At 40.0% G+C, this 15,034-nt stretch overlaps 1 protein-coding gene and 1 long non-coding RNA gene across 2 annotated transcripts in view; both read right to left on the bottom strand.

Annotated features, from left to right (window-relative positions):
• LOC121876078 (eIF-2-alpha kinase GCN2-like) overlaps window positions 1-3,310 on the bottom strand; it is a 48,233-nt gene extending 44,923 nt beyond the window's left edge. Inside the window, exon 1 of the mRNA XM_042380993.1 lies at window positions 3,215-3,310. The gene's annotated coding sequence lies outside the window, so the exon portion shown is untranslated. The remainder of the gene's footprint in view (window positions 1-3,214) is intronic.
• Window positions 3,311-11,519: 8,209 nt separating this feature from the next.
• On the bottom strand, window positions 11,520-12,693 carry LOC121876077. Its single transcript, XR_006090715.1, has 2 exons — window positions 12,174-12,693; window positions 11,520-11,861 (listed from the first exon to the last, which is right to left on the bottom strand). It is a non-coding gene; the product is annotated as an uncharacterized LOC121876077 (long non-coding RNA).
• Between the last annotated feature and the right edge of the window lie 2,341 nt (window positions 12,694-15,034).

Genomic DNA, 15,034 nt, shown 5'->3' with positions numbered 1-15,034 from the left:
GTATAAATCATGAAGAAATAACTAACATACACATGTGTTGCTTCATGTCATATGAATTACAGTATACAACCTCTTTAGTTTTTTGCATAATTTGCCACATCAAATTTTTAGTTGACCTGACCTCCAAGTAGTCTCTCATGGGTCAAAACTTATTTCATGTAAAACACAGAATGATGGTTCTCGGTATCATTCTCTTAGCTCATGAAGAGATCCATCTGTCACTTTTAATTCTCTGAGAAATCAAAAGGAAAGCAAAACTATTTTTGACACATGACCTAAACTGTCCCAAGTACAGAATATGTATGCAGTAATTTACTGAGTTAATCAATACTGTACAGTATATGCATAAGTAGAGCCATCTACCAACCATTTATCCACAAAGTTTACACAGAAAGTACTACTGAGCTAAACTACTTCTACATACAGCAGATAATATGAATCAACCAAACCAAACTTGGGATGATTAAGGTAGGTTTGTGTCATCTCTTGTCAGAAATGGTTTAGCCCTGTAACATCTGTTGTGGATGGTCAAGGAGAGATGGTGGGTGGTAAGGTCAAAGATGTTTGCAAATACCTGTATATCATAAATACGTTTATAATACATAAAACATTACAATCTGTAATTAAATTTTGTCCAATATTATTTAACAATAATTTTAATGACCAGTTGATTAAATGGATATTGCAAAACAAACTACAGATCGTACCCAATTTCTGAAGATTCAGTTTCCAAAAATCCCAAGTTATGAAGAAAAAATCTAAAGTATCAATTTACATAAAAAATAATGTACAGGTAGTTCTGCTATAACGCGATAATTGTGTTCTTGTAAAATATCGTGTTATAGAAAATCGCGTAATAGAAATAACAGGGCTTATGGAGAAAATAGGGTTAGGTGCAGTTTACTCGAAATCGAAAAAATTTAGTAGTTAGCCTAACACAAAGGATAGCACAGTCTAAATAAATGTTACATTCATATCTAATAATGAAATCATACAGTAAATTTAACACTTTACCTTGAAAAAATATGAATGTAACTTGATGGGGGAGAAGGGTGATTTTGAGGTTGATAACATCAAGCTTCTCTTCAAGTGTTATATCCTTTCTTTTACGATAATCACCGGGAATTCTATCATCAGAATGCTTTTTGGAGATATTCTTCTTTACCATATTCACAGTTAATACCACAAAATTGGAGAAATAGTAAGCAAAAATCGCGTTATAGCAAACAAGCGATCGCGTTATACAAATATTGTTCCGAATTCATAAATCGCGTTAGAGCAAATTCGCGTTATCAAAACACGCGTTATAGCAGAACTCACTGTAGTTACATTTTCTGTTTTTGCAATTTGTTTGCAGCATCAGAAAGATGGTGAGGTTCTGAAACGTATATCTCAGGGCTTCCCATACTGGCCCTGATCAGTTTACAGTATAAAGACACACAAAATACAACATACAGTACCATACAGTGCTGTATTATGAATGGTTACCATACATAAGCTAAAAATACTCTATTGACTTCCAATACAGCAATACTGAGTTAGGTTGGACTAGTTTAGGTAAGTTTTGCTTATAAAACTAAACTAATGACACAGCGAAACAAAGTTATGTTAGGTTAAGTTATGCTTACCAAAAAATAGACTCCCGACACAACAATACACAATTAGGTTAAGGCTGAGATAATAAGTTAGGTTGCTGTAAATTTTAAATTGAGTAAATTTTTTCAAATCCTGCAACGGTTTATTCTAGTCATCGTCCGCTCTCCAGCAAGACCTGATTAATATTAATTTCATTCACAGAAACTTGAGAAATCCACTTGTCTTTCATATGCACAACTGCCCAATTTCTAACTGTACTTCTATATGGTAAGATTAAACTTGCACTGATCTTGATAGAAAGATATAGATATTTATCCAATAAAAACTGCAAACCTGCACAAGTTTATATTGATTCAGTAAAGAGGAAAAAAGAAAGTATTTATATAGGCAATAGTTACAGTATACTTCTAGCTAAGCACAGGATACAGGTACAGCAGCTTAATGTGCATGCTTGGTGGGCAGACTATACAATGATAGTTACTAAGATGGCCTTCTTTCCGAAAAACTTAATCTAACCAAACCTAACCCAATCCATTGATTTTTGGTGTATGGCTGCCGTCCCTGTATCCATAACGATACTTTTGACTAGTATTGATGACTACACCAACGACGCGTTATTTGTTTTAATGTTTATATTTTTACTATATTTTCATCAATGAGTTCTGATATGATAATATTTTTGGGGGGTTTGGTTAGGTTATGTTAGCTTAACGTTAGGTTAGGTTTGGTTTAGATGAACTTTTAAATAAACACTTTTTAACACATTTGCCATAACTACAACATTGTCCACTATAAAACAAAGTGAAATTGCAGCATTTTTAAATTTGTTTACTATGAAAAATCAGCGGTGGTGTAGTCGTTAATAATTACCATACTTTTAACCATGTATGTATACAGATAATACAAGCATACATGTCAGCAAGTAACTACTGTATACAGACAATGCAGGTACCGTACATGATTCTGCTGGTATACAGGATATACATCGTTTTTTATCACCTTCCGGACTTTCTCATAAGAATCCCAATGAAAGTATAACAACCTTTTTTTCATAAGGTCCACACTTCAGGGACAAATGTATCACTAATCATAAAGTGTTACCGTAATTTTGATACAAGGATTATTTGTTCCTGTTCTCTCACCATACCTCCATACAGAACCCCTAAAACATTTAAACCATTAAGCTGGCAATATCTTAAACCTCTAATTTATTGAGAATTTGTGTTCAATTTCAGATTTATATTTACAATAGAATAATAGTTAAAAGGCCTCGCTGCTTGGTATTATGGCAGTTTAAGCCAAACTCGGTTAGAGCAATTTTGTGTGGGGAGAGGGTGATACCTCAGTAACCACTCATTTCCAAAGGCAATAAAGGTCAAATCCGTATGAATCCAACCATATACCATGGGAAAACAAAAAATTATGGTTTAATAGTAGTTGGGGCTGAAACGGCAAATTTACCCGCCACTCAACCTTCCGATAACTTATCAATTATTCGTGACACCAACAATCTCACCTCCACAATGGCACAAGTATGACAATGACTCTCTTATTCGCCACAGTATTATATATAACACTATTCAAGTTAATTACATAAAAAAAAGTGAGAAGATAATACCTGGTGAGGGGGTGTGGAGTGTGTGGGCCCCAGTCACTTGGCGGGGGACTGGGGGTGTCGTCACCTGTCTGTGTTTACATCTGTTAATGTGGCCTCGTGGAGTTAGGGATATAAGGATAAATAGATAGATGGATACATAGATAGATGTTTATAGAATAGAATCATCATATAAATTTACATTGATTTAGTATGTATTGTATATGATAATGTAGGTATATGAATAGGATATGTATAGAATATAGATAGTGTAGGTTGTGGGGATGTTTGGTTCACACTCAGGATGGGTGGAGAATAGGGTTGCCATACGTCCGTATTTTCCCGGACATGTCCTCCACTTACATCTCGAAATCTTCATCCGGAAGGAATTTTTAAAATTCTTCAAAAGTCCGGAATTTCAGCTTCCATCATTTTCTCCACGGAAAAAAAAACATGAAACTGTAATGACGGGAGAGCGAGAGAGGGGAGGTGGAAACCGTAGAGATCTCGTTCAGTTTTCGTCAGCTGATAAGTCACTTGTACGCCTGTTCGGTGTTGTCAACTTAGGGGTCAAATATTTGATTGATGAGGGGGTAGAAGTTGATGAAGTGTTTTGATCAAGTTAGTAACCTGAAGCAGTTTGTGGAAAATTACAAGTGATGAAGAATTTAGTAATCTGCCAACACATAAAAAGTGGACCAGATACTTTGAAAAATCAAAGAACATTGAATGCCACTCACAATTGCTAAGAATTGCACAATTCTTCTTTGGTATATCATGTCACAATGCAAATGTAGAAAGAGTTTTTTCACTCATGCAAAGTCAATGGACAAAGGAAAGGAACAAATTGAGTGTTAACATAAGAACATAAGAATGGAGGAAACTGCAGCGGGCCTATTGGCCCATACTGGGCAATGAAAGGCATTCTGACTGTACAGTACAACTTCCGAGAAACATCTTGCAGTGACTTCTATACCTTTCTAAAGAGCAATCAGCCAATACTGAAAAAGATCCGATCTACAGAAAAGTATGCATGGGCACACCAAGTCACACACACAGTGGGGGAAGAAGACTGCAGCTAAGGGAATGAAGATGTTCAGCCTTAAGCAAAGGTAATTTTTTTTTAAGATTTCTATACCATGTATGTTGTATATTATCCTGTGTGTGCCGGGCGGGGGGGGGGATGTCCTGGGGGGGGGCGTCCTCTTTTTTTAATGTTCAGATATGGCAACCCAAGTGGAGAAAGGAAACTCACAATGTGCTCTCTGTATACATGTTGTATTGGATGTACAATGCAGCTTGGTGCTGGGAAGGCAGCATGATTACAAGCGTGATGTAGAGAGAGCTGATTGGTGAGGATGCTCAGAGGAGGACAGCTTGTGAGTCGCCATACGCTCGCCGGCGGTAGCGAGGACCGCCAGGCAGGCGGAGGAGGAGGTGTTGCTGGCGGTTACAGGACAAACTCCCAGCCTCTTATCCCAAAAGTGGACAAAATCCCAGTCTTATAAATAAAAGCACCATCCATGTGCCATTGGCTACTTCTTGAAAGGAGACGAAGAGATACTTCAGTAGCGAATATGATGACTCGGTCATTAGTATCAGCACCACTATCATGTATCAGAAATGGCCTCGGATTGTTACCTCCTGTTTCAGTCCACTCTTCATCCAAGTGAAGTTCTGCAAGAGAGGAGGGTTCCTTGGGTCTACAACCACGCCTCACCCGCCTAATGTCACGGCATATGGTATCCGGCTTCCCAGCTCTGGCACGCACTTCATCAGTGGCCTCAAACATGGCATCCGCAAAAATCTGAGTAGTTTTGGCTTTCTTTGTTCGAGAATCATCCTTGATCTGATGGCGTAGTTTGACAACTGCAACATGGACTGCATCTGGATCATGGCTGTGCTCTTTGACACTCAGTGGAACTGATATGTCATGATCAGTGCTGATAGCTCCTTTACAAGAGAGTGATGCACGATTGGCACATTCCCAGCGAATGTATTCTTCGTCTTGGTTTCCTTGGTGTACATATATCCTTCATAGCAGAGTTTCTGGCCTCCCTTGTTGCTCTTGATGAGTTCCATGGGTGAATGAAAAGTAATACTGATAAGAAGAGCATACGACAAACTTTTATATACCCCCTTAAGTTGTCATGCCAACTTAGCCTGTCACAAATGGTTAGAGTTAATCGAATTAATCTGACAGGTCAGGTCAGTCCAGGTGGCTACTCTGAGGTCAGATTAACTCAAGATGAGGTCCGCTTAAATTCCAAACAGGTAACAGTTCTCAAGGTCTCCCAGAAATTAGTACAAATTTAGATGAAGAGTATAATTATTTTGTAGACACCGTTAAGGAAATTCAAAGAGATTACATCCCTATGAAACAATTTAGGTCAACCAAGAATGAACCAAAATGGATGAACAGTAGGATTAAGCAACTTACGTTCTTGTGCTGTTATGGAACAACAATCATAGGTGTTATTATTTTGTCGTGTTTTTTTTTATTTTGCCACACATAAAAATTGTATACGATACCTTAATACAATATAATATAATATCATATTATTAATATGATGACAGGCGAATGGTCTTTACACCTAATCTTATTAATTAATCTTATATGAGACTGGGTTTTTGTCCACTTTTGGGATAAGAGGCTGGGATTTTGTCCGCTGGGATTTTGTCCACTGGGATTTTGTCCACTGGGTTTTTGTCATGGAATCGTTGCTGGCTGGTTGGTGTAGGTAGAAAGAGAGAGATCACCACGAGGTCAGGTCTTAAATAGCGGGGGTTGGCGTGGCTTAGTAGTTGACCCCGCTCCGTGGGCGGCGCTGGTTGACCTAGACCACGAGGCATACACTGGGGAATTCGTTGGGTCAGCTACACAGCGACAAACAGCGTTTGTAGGGGAGAAATCCACTACAAGGTATCTAAATCCAAATCAATACGAAAGATAGATACATAGATAGATAGAAATACATTCAATAAAACCATCGTACAAATTCACATTGGTTCAACTCCAACATGTCAATCAAACAATCAGAGTACTGTCCTCATCTCTGAGGGTTGGTGACCACGATTCCATGACAAAAACCCAGTGGGATGACCACAGTCCTCCACTCTAAATTTACGTACTATTCATTAAGTTGGTTTAAGCAAGGTCAGTAGTGATTCTTCGGATGTCTATCACCCAACCAATCAACTGCCTTGCTTACAAACTGACCCTTGCAAGTTTCAAGTAAACAGACTCTAGAGATGTGCTTCCCTGTTTGGAGTACTGTCTGATCCCGAGGTATGCTAGAGACCAGAGGCCGGATACTCAAAACACCTCATCAGTTACGTATATTAGCGAGATACAGTACCATGTATTGCAGACTCCTCACAGTCCCGTAAATTTAGCAGTCAAAATTTAATTATGGCTCGCTAGTCGCCCGGGCGATCGGTCACGTCTCTGTCACGCACTGCTGGCAAATACTGGGCATGCACCGGCTCCTGAATGTACCTGAACCCGCTCCAGTGTTGGTCAAGTCTTGTCTTGAAAGAGCTCACACTCAGTGCCGTCACAACACTCTCTGGTAGATTGTTCCAAGAGTTTACAACCCTCACTCCGAAAAAGTTTACCCTCACAGTTTTCTGGTCTTGCGGCTTCTTCAATCTTCAGCTGTGACCCCTTGTGGGGCGAGCGTCCGCCAGCTCCAAGTAAGGACACTCGAATGAGCGGTGCCCCCTGAGATGCTTATACACCTCAACTAGGTCACCCCTTGCCCGTCTGTAATATAAGCTAGGCAAGTTCAGGCGCTCCAATCTCTCAGGGTAGCTGAGGTGCCGAAGTGCAGGCACCAGTCTGGTGGCCCTCCTTTTAACATTTTCAACCAACTGACAGTCCCTAGCATATCTCGTGGACCAAACAGGGTGACAGTACTCCAAATAGGGAAGCACTTCACTCTTGAAGATCGTTACGACCTTCTTATAAGACCCAATAATTTATTTGCCTGGTTTACCTTCTTCTCGCAATGGCCCGAGAACTTCAGCTCATTGTCAACATACACACCTAGGTCCTTCTCACATTCAGTCTCAACTAATGCAGTTTCTTCATCCCGTTGGGACATATGATACGCCTCCTTATCGTTGGTACGCCCCAGGTACATCCTCTTACATTTCGTGACATTGAATCTCAGCAGCCAATCCTTCGACCATTTCTGGAGCCCACAGAGGTCCTTCTGCAGCTCTTCACAGTCAGCTTGGTTCTTAATTTTCCGAAATAACTTAGCGTCATCGGCAAACATTTGTATGGAGGAGTGTACAACGTCATGCATGTCATTTATGAAACAAACAAACAACAGTGGGCCCAATACACTGCCCTGTGGTACCCCACTTGTGACAGGTACGGATGGCGATTTCGTGCCATTAATCACCACACACTGCTTGCGGTCATGTAGAAAGTCTTCTATCCATGCTAGGACATTTCCCCGAATTCCGTACCCTTCCAGTTTGATTTTCAGCCTTTCATGGGGTACACTGTCGAAAGCCTTGGCAAAATCTAGGTAAATATTGTCGATATTACCACCCCGTTCCAGAATATGGGTCCAAATATCCAATACCTTGAGCAATTGTGTTAAGCAGGAGCGCCCCGGCATAAAACCGTGTTGGCAATCTTTTACAAGATAGTTTCGTATTGGATGTTCCATTGTGGCATCTCTGATAATACTCTCAAGTACCTTACTTATTATGCTGATCAGGCTCACCGGTCTATAGTTGTTCGTGGAGTGCCGATCGCCCTTCTTGAAGATAGGACTCACATAAGCCACTTTCCATTCACTGGGGACCATTTGTTCATCCAGGCATTTACAAAACAGGATCTTCAGGGGCTCTGCAAGCTCGTTGCACAACTCTCTTAGCACTCTAGGATTCACCATGTCAGGGCTGGGACTCTTATGGACCTTTAGCCTGGACAGTTTATCTCTAATACCCTCTTCTGTAAACACAATGTGGGTCAGTGCTGTGTCGAACCGTCTGTCCTCAAACGCAGGAAGGTTAGTTGCATCCTCTCTTGTGAACACCGAGGAAAAGAAGCTGTTCAATGCCTCAGCTTTATTCTGGTCAGAATTATCGTAACTACCATCCACCAGCCTCAGGTCTGATACTCCTACTCGCGTTTTCAATTTCGACTTTGCATAACGGTAAAACGCCTTTGGGTTTGACTTGACCTCGCTTGCAACCAGCCTCTGGAACTCCTTTTCAGCCCTTCGTACACTCTATCTTTGATTGGTTTCTGGCTCTTGCATACATCCTCCTGTCTTGCTCATCGTTTGACCCAACCCAAGTCTTGAATTTCTGGGTTTTCTTCTTAATTTTGTCGACCGCCGCATGGTTCATGTGTAGGGATCCCCTCGTATTCTTAGAAGCACTGGGTTTGGTCTTGGGTATATATTTATCGATCAAATGAGTCACTTTACTAGTTGTGATATTCAGCGGTGTCTGCGTTCTTGTACCACTCATCTCTTCCCTCATCCCATTGTAATTTCCCTTGTAATATTTGCACCTTGGTTTGGCCTTATCCTGAACTAGGTAACAGTTAAATCTGAATGACAACACTATATGGTGACTGGTGCCAACTGGGGCAAGGTGTTCTAGTTTGGCCACCATACCCTCCTCGTTTGTTATGATGAGGTCAAGTGGCTTGGGTGTTTGTTCCCCTCTGTAATGTGTCGGGTCTCTAACATGTTGGAACAGAAAATTATCTCTCAGAATTTCTACAAAAAGAGTAGCAGGGTTATTCAAGTCATTTGGGGTGGACTCGTTTCTACAGTCGATGTCGCCATAGTTAAAGTTCCCCATGATAAGGAGGTGGCTAGGGTTGAGCATTGCCGCGTTGTTTATTAAGGTTCTTAAGTTTCTTTGATTTAGTGGGCCACAGTTTGGGGATCTGTAGATACACCCGACGATAAGTAAGTCCCCTCCCTTTGATTAAATTTTACACCACTTGGACTCTTCAAAAACATCCTCTCCCTGTACCCTCGCCTGGCTGGCTCTAAGGTCTTGCCTAGCATAGATAACCACACCCCTCTTGTAAGTTTCTTGAGAAAGGTTCGTAAATGAGTCATATCCAGCAATACTGAACTCACATTCCTCTGGGTCGATTCTCCAGTTCTTGTACAACAGTTCTGCTGTAGTGGATTCCTCCCCTACAAACGCTTGTCGCTGAGTAGCCGACCCCGAGAATTCCCCAGTGTATGCCTCGTGGTCTAGGTCAACCAGCGCCGCCTTACATGACGGAGGTCAACTATTAAGCCACGCCGACCTCCGCTATATAAGACCTGACCTCGTGGTGACCTCGCTCTTTCTACCCACACCAACCAGCAAGCAACACCACCTCCTCCTCCTGCCTGGTGGCCCTCGCTCCCGCCAGCGACCATGGGAACCCAACATAACGTACCCCACAACCTCACCTCTTCACATGTTTACGTGACCTACTGAGCTGACTGATCTTTCTAGTTACTACCTTAGTTGTTAGTTCTCATATTTGAGTTGTTCAGGCTGAACGTGTCCAGCATATGGGTTAAGCTTCAGAGCTTACAAAGCCATCTGAGTTACTTTCTGAAATTCCGAGTGCTAGTTTTCAAAATGTCCACCAGTAAATGGAAAGGGTCCTACGACAGTGGTAGAAAACATAACAAACCGGGGGACGATGACGAACTAGACGTTTTTGCTTACGCCAGCTAGTGTTATCAAGTTCTCCACCATTATCATGCTCCACCACCATTTCAGATTAAGGTAAATCTTCACTGTAGATTATAGATATTATGTTTATGTAATTATTGGGCTCTAAATTACACAACTCCACATATGTTGGTCTTTGCGATATTTACATTCAGTCTTGCACTTCGGACAAATTCCCCAGGGCTGGACGAAATTTTCCCTCGAGTCTTGAAAGAGTGTAGGGAACAGATTAGCGGACCCCTCGTAATTTATTTACAAAATCATTAGACACCGGAGTTGTGCCAGAGTTGTGGAAACAGGCAAATGTAGTACCCATATTCAAAAAGGGAGACAGAGCATCAGCGTCAAATTACCGGCCGATCAGTTTGACGTCAGTAGTGGGGAAATTTCTTGAATCAATTATAGCAGATGGCATCCGATCGCATCTAGAGAAAAGCAAATTAATCTACGACTCTCAACATGGGTTTACAAAGGGAAAATCTTGTCTAACAAATCTGCTGACGTTTTTTTAGGAAAGTCCTCGAGGTAGTAGATAATGACGAAAATTACTATGTTATTTACGTAGACTTTAGCAAAGCATTTGACAGAGTACCGCATCAGAGGCTTCTGAGAAAAATTAAGGCTCATGGTATCGAGGGGAAAGTTTTAAATTGGATAAAATCGTGGCTCACCGATAGAACGCAGAGGGTCAGCGTAGATGGTGTTAAATCTGAGTGGGCCGTGTAACCAGTGGGGTTCCCCAGGGGTCAGTACAAGGCCCACTCTTGTTCATAATCTACATAAACTATCTAGATACTGGGATCAGCAGTGACATAAGCAAGTTTGAGGATGACACCAAAATAGGGCGGCAGATTAATTCAGGGCTGGATGCAAATGCATTACAGGAGGATCTAAATAAACTGCAGGGATGGTCTGAAAAATGGCAAATGAAATTCAACACCAGCAAGTGCAGCGTACTTAATATTGGAAGAACAAATACTGATAATGTATACAGCCTTAACAACATCAACCTAGAGAAGTCAACTTGTGAAAGAGACCTAGGGGTACTTGTAAGCCCGGACCTACTGCCTAGAAAACAGTGCGTTAATGTTCGAAATAAGGCAAACAGAGTATTGGGTTTTATATCTAGAAGTGTAAGTAACAAGAGTGCAGAGGTCTTATTGCAACTATATCTTGCGCTAATCAGGCCGCACCTCGATTATGCGGTTCAGTTCTGGTGCCCTTATTATAGAATGGATATCAATTCACTAGAGTCGGTGCAGCGAAGAATGACTCCGGGACTTAGAAACCTTCCATATCAGGATAGGTTAAAGAAACTTAACTTGCATTCCCTAGAAAAACGAAGAGTGCGGGGAGATATGACAGAAGTGTTTAAGTGGTTGAAAGGAATCAATAAAGGGGATATAGATAAAGTTCTTATAATATCCGAGCAAGATAGGACTCGGAACAACGGATTTAAGTTGGATAAGTTTAGGTTTAGGAGGGAGATAGGAAGAAACTGGTTCACAAATAGGGTGGTGGACGAGTGGAACAAGCTTAGCAGCTTTGTAGTAACTCCATATGGACCTTAACATCAGTATATAAAATATAGGTCAGTTTAAAAGACAACACATTAAAAAAATCAACTCCTGTCTTTATATCATGAATGTAACTACAAGTATTATAAACAGCCCAAACCTGGTACTGTAGCTCTATACAGTACCTATGGATCCAATGACTCCCAGCATTCTAGCACTATTGTAAAAGGCCTGCACTGTTTTGTGTAAATCATTGCCAGCAGGAAATTTTATAAACTGTTCACTAAGGTTGGCTATTGCTCTCGAAACCCTTGCAAGATACAGACTGACACAGGCTTGAGACACATCATAACAGTCTCCAAATGATATTTGGTGGCTTCCAGTCACCATGCAAAGTATTGCTAATAGAACGTGTAGGTTTGGAGGAACAGGACAACCTGTAAAGGAATCATCGAATGATAAATGAAGTAATGACAAACTCATCAGGCCCACATTCTCCTAATTTCTAAACTATAATATCCCAATCTTCCTCTTTCAATGGCTTAACCCATATGGAAAAGTGGAAGGCCGAGGTGTGCAGGAAAAAGCAAGCAGCAACATGAAATAATGTAAGCATTGATTAACATCATAATAATAACATAGCTTTATTATTATTTAATTTGACCTGGATAGGCCATGGTTTAAACCATACACATCCAGTAGAAATAACCTTTACTGTAATATGGAACTTTAAAGAAGGCTTTGTTTACCTCTTATCATTGGCAACAGGAAGCAGATCCTGAATTTCTTGGATGATACTGTTAACCGATTCCTTTCGGAGCCTAAATCGGTCAACAAATTCATCATCGCTAATTGCTGTGAATGGGTTCATGCGGTCAGTTACAATTCTGTGGAGTCGTCTTCTGTGTCGTCGTCTTTGGTCTTCCTCCAACCTTGCCTGTGCCTCTTGTCTTTATTGGTCTCCTAAGTTATTCCAAAAATTCCAGACCCAATCTTGCCGATTCATTTTTCTAAAAATTTTCTTTGGCCAATTCAACCTGTGAGTTACAAACACCGGGGAAATATAAATTTTCACATTTCCAATGTAATTTAAAAAAAATTATAATGTACAGTAATGCATAAAATAATAGGAAATGGCTTTAAGTGCTGATATGCCCTTATTATATTGTCATGGGATAAAAATTGTGGTTTTCGGATAAAACAAATTTATATACTGTATGTGGCAATTTCAATATGTTTTTGGTATTATTTTCTTTACACACCGTTCATTCCTACCACTAATCTCTTATCATATTCGAATAAGACGTCTAATTATAAGATAATTTTCATCTGTTACATTACCGGCGGAAATGTATAATAACGGAGATAGCACATCCAAAATTTTCTCTATTTTCTTCCATTAATCTTCCTCCATTATCGCCTGCCTCTCCTCCAACACTGTGTCTCCTTCGTAAATCATCCTGCTCATGTGTTCCCATACACGTCACGCAGCTAATCAAAAGCCTTTTTGCTTTTGGAACCAATCAAAATGGTTTTGGGTTTAATTCAGAGTATATTTGGCCCAATCAAAATCGAGTTTTATTTTGGGTCTCATATTTTGAAATTCAAGTTCAGTTCCGACCATAGAAGTCTGCGATGGATGTCACTTAAAGTTTACGGAGCTGATTGCGAGTTTTTTGAAAAAAAAACTTAGAAACTATGGCATTTTTTCGATCGCATGGTGTTCTTCCAACCTCAGTAAAGTGTACTAAGAGCAATACTGAATATAAATATCGCAAAGACCAACATGTGTGGCGTTGGGTATGAATCCCAGAATGCAAGGACGAACAAGAACCAGGCCAATAAGGTAAGAAATAGGTGATTCCATCATATGGTGAGAGTCAGCTAAGTTAGGTTTGGTTTGGTTATTGTTTTTCTAGTGTTTTTTTGTGTATTTTGTAGTCGCTTAGCCACTTTTTTTTTCTCGGAAAACGTCAAACGAAAAAAAATCGCTAAAAAAACCCGGCTAATTTCCGCCAAAAAGGAAGATCATATTCGGTCTCAACACACACAAATACACTAGAAAAATATATTTTTAACTTGCTAAAAGTGAACGGTGTGACATGTAAAATTTACCTTGTTTTTTAGTGAGACGGTCGTATCGATGGCAAATATTTAAAAAAGTTTTATTTATAAGTTAGTTAAGTTAAGTTAACCTAATCTTAACCTAACCTAACACATGCCATAGGCGAACTTACTATTACTGAGACGGGGAAGCTGCTGTGAAGTCCTCTATACAGTATTAGCCAAAATACTGTTACGGTATATCTGTATATCTCGGCCTACAAGGCGAAGGGATGTATAAGACGACCCCAAAAATTTCCATTTAAAAAGTAGCTTTTGACCTCTATTCCCTGTATAAGACTACCCAAAATGTGACACCATTGGAAGCTTTCTGACCCAGTAGTCCTTTACCAACCATCCCTTTGACCAGTGCTGTTTACACATCCTTGGTTTTTTAAAATAAGGCCAATTCACTTCAAGTAATGGCATCAAATGTTACCGGTTGGTGTAGTGTAAATACTAGTGACTCACTTAAGCATCTGTTATTTAACTGGAACTAATGTCCGTGTCGAGTTAAATTTTTTCATTTACTTGAAATGGATTTACCACGGTTATCAGACTGCGGGGAGCCGGGGTAGAGGGACGCTTTCTGAAACTCCCATTCTATCCCAGCTGTGGTGGTGAGGGCCAATAGAAAACGAGCTTTGATGGCTGAAAAATCCGGGCCAATGAAAACAGCTCAGTTGTGTGATGACATCGAGGGCTGATGTGCAGTTTGATGAGCGAGCGAAGCATGTGTGAGTGCTTGTGTTTGTACAACCTCTTTCAAGTTTTGTTACCTCCATCTATTTTCATCCAGCAAATGTGTTATTGTCAATTTGTAGGTGAAAAGTTTTATCCTCAATAGATGTAGGTGAAGCAAGGGGGTAACAACACACCTGGAGGCAACTGCTTGATATCTAAATTCTCGGCCTTGTGCTATAACAGCAGGTGTGCAGATTTTGGTGGAGGTGTGATAACGAAAATCGCGATAACCAAGTGCGCTATAACCAAGGGATGACTGTACAGTGCTTCGGTAATAACAATAACCTTAGTAACAGGTAAATTAGCAGATTAAGGTAGAAATACTGGAGTGAATATTATTGTTACCACATAATTTCATGGAATTGTTAATATGTAGAGCTGCATATAGATTTACTTTGTAATATTTTACCAAAATATTCACTGGTTTCAATTAGTGTGAGTTAAGTAATATGTCATGTAGAAGTTTCAGTGTTTGTTTAACTTTTTTATTTATTATTATTATTTGATTAGTAACTGATTCGTACAAATACCAGAGTGGAAATAACCTTTTAATAGCTTTTGGGGGGCTGACTATGGTTGAATCAACTTAATTTTCATCACTGTTTGAATACTGTATCTGCTTATTCTGTGCAAATGCTGAACTAGGGTGAACTTATGTGAAAATTTTACTGAATAAATATCTACCTGTTAATCTAATAATATATTAGAAAAGAACTGCAAGTTTGGGTAAAATTGCAGTTTCAGCCCCAACTACTGTTCTGCT

Source organism: Homarus americanus, unplaced genomic scaffold (genome assembly GCF_018991925.1).
Source record: "Homarus americanus isolate GMGI-L3 unplaced genomic scaffold, GMGI_Hamer_2.0 scaffold34921, whole genome shotgun sequence".
NCBI classification, from domain to species: Eukaryota; Metazoa; Arthropoda; class Malacostraca; order Decapoda; family Nephropidae; genus Homarus; species Homarus americanus.
Note: the sequence above shows the minus strand (reverse complement) of the source record. Positions and strands in the feature narration are given on the sequence as shown.